Genomic DNA, 4638 nt, shown 5'->3' with positions numbered 1-4638 from the left:
TCATCTTTATTTCTCTTATTTTTTCTCTTATCTAATTGCTATTGCTAGTGTTTCCAGAGCTGCCTCGAGTAGGAGTTGTGATAGTGGACATCCTTGTCTTGTTCCTGATTTTAGAGTGAAAGATTTCAGTTTCTGACCATTTAGTATGATGTTGGCTGTTGGTTTGTCATAGGTGGCTTTTGTCAGATTGAGGTAAAGACCATCTATCCAATTTCTTTGTAGGATTTTTATCATGAATGGGTGTTGGACATTGTTAAAAGATTTTTTTCTGCATCTGTTGAGATGATCATGTGATTTTTGTCTTTGGCTCTGTTGATATGATATATTATATTTATTGCTTTGCATATGTTGAACTACCCTTGCATCCCTGGTATGAAACCTACTTGATCATGGTGTATAATCTTGGTTATTTGGTCTCCTGCAGTACATTTCTACTGTTTGCTGTTTGCCAGTATCTTATTGAGGACTTTTGTGTCTATTTTCATTAGGGAGATTGACCTTTTTTTGATTGGGTCCTTGTCTGATTTTGGTTTCCAGGTAATACTGGCTTCCAGGAATGGTTTTGATAGTATTGCTTCCCTTTCAATTTTATTAAAGGGATTGAAGAACATGGTCATTATATTTTCTCTAAATTTCTTATAGAATTCAGCAGCAGATAATCTGTCAGGACCTGGGCTTTTCTTTGTTGGTCAGTTTTTAATTATATTTTCAATTTCATTGACTGATACTGGGTTATTTATAATTTTAATATATTCTTAATTCAGCTTTGGTAATTCACATGTATCTGGGAATCTGTCAATTTCTTCTGTGTCTTGAGTCTTACTAGAGTACAGGTTCTCAAAATAGGTATTGATCATCTGGATTTCCAAAGGATCTGCTATGATTTTACCCTTTTCATTCCTAATTGCATGGATTTGAGTCTTTACTTTTTTTGATGAGTTTGATTAAGGATTTATCAGTTTTATATAATCTTTCAAATAACTAACTCTTTGATTCATTGAGTCTCTATTATTTTCTTAATCTCAATAGCATTAATTTCTGCTCTGATCCTTGTTATTTCTTTCCTTGTGATCATTTTGGGCTTGACTTGTTCTTCTTTTTATAGAAGCTCGAGGTTCAACTTTAGGTTGCTTACTTTAACTTGTACTGAGTTCACCACTATAAATTTCCCTCTTAGGATTGCTTTATTGTGTCCCATAAGTTGTGGTATGTTGTGGCAGCAAATAAATATATGAAAAAATGTTCAACATCACTGGTCATTTGAAAGATGCAAATTAAAACAATGTGGAGATTCCATCTCACTCCAGAAAGAATGGTGACTATCAAGAAATCAACCAAAAACAAGTACTTGTGTGGTTGTGGAGAAAAAGAAACCCTTCTCTACTGTTGGTGAGAGTGCAGACTGGTGCAACCACTATGGATATAAGTGTGAAGATTCCTCAAAAATCTAGGATGAGAGGTCTCATTTGACCCAGCTGTTCCCCTCAGGATATCTTCCCATGTTTGTAGCAACACAGTTTATTATAACTGAATCTTGGAAACAACCCAAGGGCCTATCAACCAATGAACAGACAAAAAAGATATGTTTTACTCAGCCATAAAGAAGGATAAACATGAGAAATTTATAGCTAAATGGATGCACCTTGAGAATATACTCTTAAGTGAAATAAATCATACACACATGTAAATATCACATTGCCTCTCTGGTGTGAGAAAGTGAAATGGTAAACAAGGACCAAAATGTATAATAGATATTGTGAAATAGAAAGAAATTATTCAAAAAGAAAGGGGAACTAGGGAAGGAAGAGGGGGGAAAGAAGGAGGGAAAGAAAATGAGCAAAGAAGGAAAATGGAAACAAAGCTTTTGTAAAAAAGGAGGGAAAGAGTGGTTGAAGGAAGGGGAGTGGATTGGGAAAAAAGAGAGAAATCAAGATACACCATGGATAGGTACAAATTCCCTATGATGAATGTGATCATTATGTATATCTAAATTGTACCAATAAAATTAATAAAAGAAGAAAGCAAATTTTAAAACTAAATAGGAATTAACTGATGAAATTATAAGGTGTTATATGGCTGTAATATAAAGTATGAGATTTTAAGAAAATAAATAGGAGACGCTTTTAAATTTCAAAATAGGCACTTAACCAAAGGTAATTGAAGGGATACTAGAAAAGAAATTAGAAAATGAAAACGGTAAGCTTATTATGTGAATAAAAATAAATATTTCCTGATAAGTGTAATTTAAGGGACAATACAAAAAGAATTACAAAGTAACAAAGGTAAGGTTAGTATAGGAATAACACATAAAATATATTCTGATTGAAAAGGTTGATGTCTTTTTACTATTCCTAAGACACAGAAGAGGAATGTCTCGAGACATTATCTAGTAGTGTTGTCAGGTAGTTCCTTTAGAAATGGCTCCCCAAACAAAAATATTCCAAGACCTTCTTTTCTGGAACAAAGAATTGGACAAGCCAAACAAACAAATAAATAAAAGGCCCCAAGTATTTGAAAATGAGGAGTGAATAGCTTAGGGATGATCTAGCTTTAACAGCAAACTTGAGCCTAACAATAGAGAGAAAGGAAAAACAAACAAGCAAAAATAAAAGTATATTCTGGATCTACAGACCCAGGATGGGCTATCATAAAGAGTCATGATAGTGGGATCCTTGTGGCATCTGTGTCCTTATATGCATTCCCCATTTCCTGTGAGCTCATGAGAAGTTATCTGGAACTGCCCTGGGGTCATGTAATTTATAAGTCCCTCCCACTTCTCCAGAAAGTTTTGCCATGCCCCACCTCATATATTAGCAGCTCATTTTAATGTACCTGTGTTATGACAGTGTGTTAGCAAAATGCCTTAGACATTTAGTTTTAATTTAATTTAAATAATCAATCCTTGTGAAACTACTATTCCATTAGCCCTAAAGGCCAACCGTGCTTTATTGAACAATGAGCTCAACAGCGATTGGCTGAACATCCAGTGGGCTCATCAATTGGGCATTTTGTCCTAGGGTGTTGAGGAGAACATAAAAAGGGCACGGAGGCTCTGCCACACTGGCTGTTCTATACTTTTGGAATATCTAGACTGCAGGATATAAAATAGCTAAGTAGAAATGCAAAGCAGATGCTGCAGTAATTGACAAAGGGCATGAGTTAATGAATGTAATCAGACTATGAGCACTGATGTTAGGAAAAGGGGTGAGGCTATGAAAGGAGCATGTTCTTACTGAGTTGAGATGAAGGTGAACCTTGAAAAGAAGGAGCAATTTTGAGGTTGAAGGGTGGGCACGGAGTAGGGAACAGGTCTTTCTTATTGGGAGGATAATCACATTGGTTTGAGGCAGACAAGAAAACGCACAAGAAAAGCAGTGGGAGATAGATTAAAATTGTGTCAGTGGCTAGTAGTTAGCAGGGATGAAGGGGAGGCACAGGGGAGGGCTGACTTAAAAGTGAGATCTTGATAATATTGTTTCCTTTGCCTAACTTTTGTGAAAGAAGACCATTTAAGCCTAATATTGAAAGTCACAGGATCCGGCCTGAACTACGGGCCTCCTATGGAGCTGCGCAGTTTTCAGCAGGCACCACTGATTGGCTCTGAAACAGCACCAGGTGGGTAGCTGCACGGGCACCCCTGAGCACCATTGCCCCACCCACCCACCTACTAGATCCCCTGACTTAGCCAGTCCTTGGACACACTCTGTAGAGGCATGGCGGCCTATAAAGGGTGGTGATTGATCCTATTATGTTCCTGATGGTATAGATAGGGAAAAAGGATAGGGATTGATTTGATGAGTTGTTTTCTCATTTACGAAAATGAGAATGTCTATAAATCATTAGAGAATCAAAGACTGGGATGCAACGATATCAGGAAGATTGAATGACCCAGAGATAGAATAAAGGGTAACCCAACAGCAAAAATAAAGTTGAGAAAACACTTAAGCAAGCCACAAAAACAGACTTCCAGTCCACCAATGGCAAACAGTAGGACAAAGGAGGATGAAAAATCAGATAGTGAACCACCAGGACACTCAGAACTCACAGCACATGAAGTAAAAAAAATGATCAATCAAGCTTTAGAAAAATTCAAAACAGAAATTATTTCCCAGGTAACTATAGAGATGGCGAGCAAAATGAAAGACATGATTCAAGAATCCAGAACAGAAACTGACAAAAAAAAAAAATAGATGAGCTTAGGAACATAATAGAAACCATGAAGGCCCATCATGAGAAAGAAATGAAAACAATGAATGCCCAACATTGGAAAGAAATGGAATCCATTAAACAGATTCAAACAGATATACAGGAGATTAAAAACTCCATTGAAAATGTACTCAACAGAATAAAAGATTGTGAGGATAGACTCTCAGATATAGAAGATAGGATAGCAGACAGTGACATGAAAAGAGAGGTCTCTTAAAAACAGTAAGGGAGCATGAGAAATAGATCCAACAACTCCTAGATGATGCAAAGAAGAATAACATAAGACTGATAGGAATCCATGAAGTACCAGGAGAAAATGCAAATGACTTAAAAAAGCTGTTCACAGAATTAATGGCAGAAGACTTCCCAAACAGAGGGGAAGAATTAGACATACAGATAAGCTAGGCATATAGGACACCAACTAGCCATGAT

The sequence above is a fragment of the Fukomys damarensis genome, unplaced genomic scaffold (genome assembly GCF_012274545.1).
Source record: "Fukomys damarensis isolate Sample0158 unplaced genomic scaffold, DMR_v1.0_HiC HiC_scaffold_39, whole genome shotgun sequence".
NCBI lineage: Eukaryota > Metazoa > Chordata > Mammalia > Rodentia > Bathyergidae > Fukomys > Fukomys damarensis.
This window is presented reverse-complemented; position numbering follows the sequence as displayed.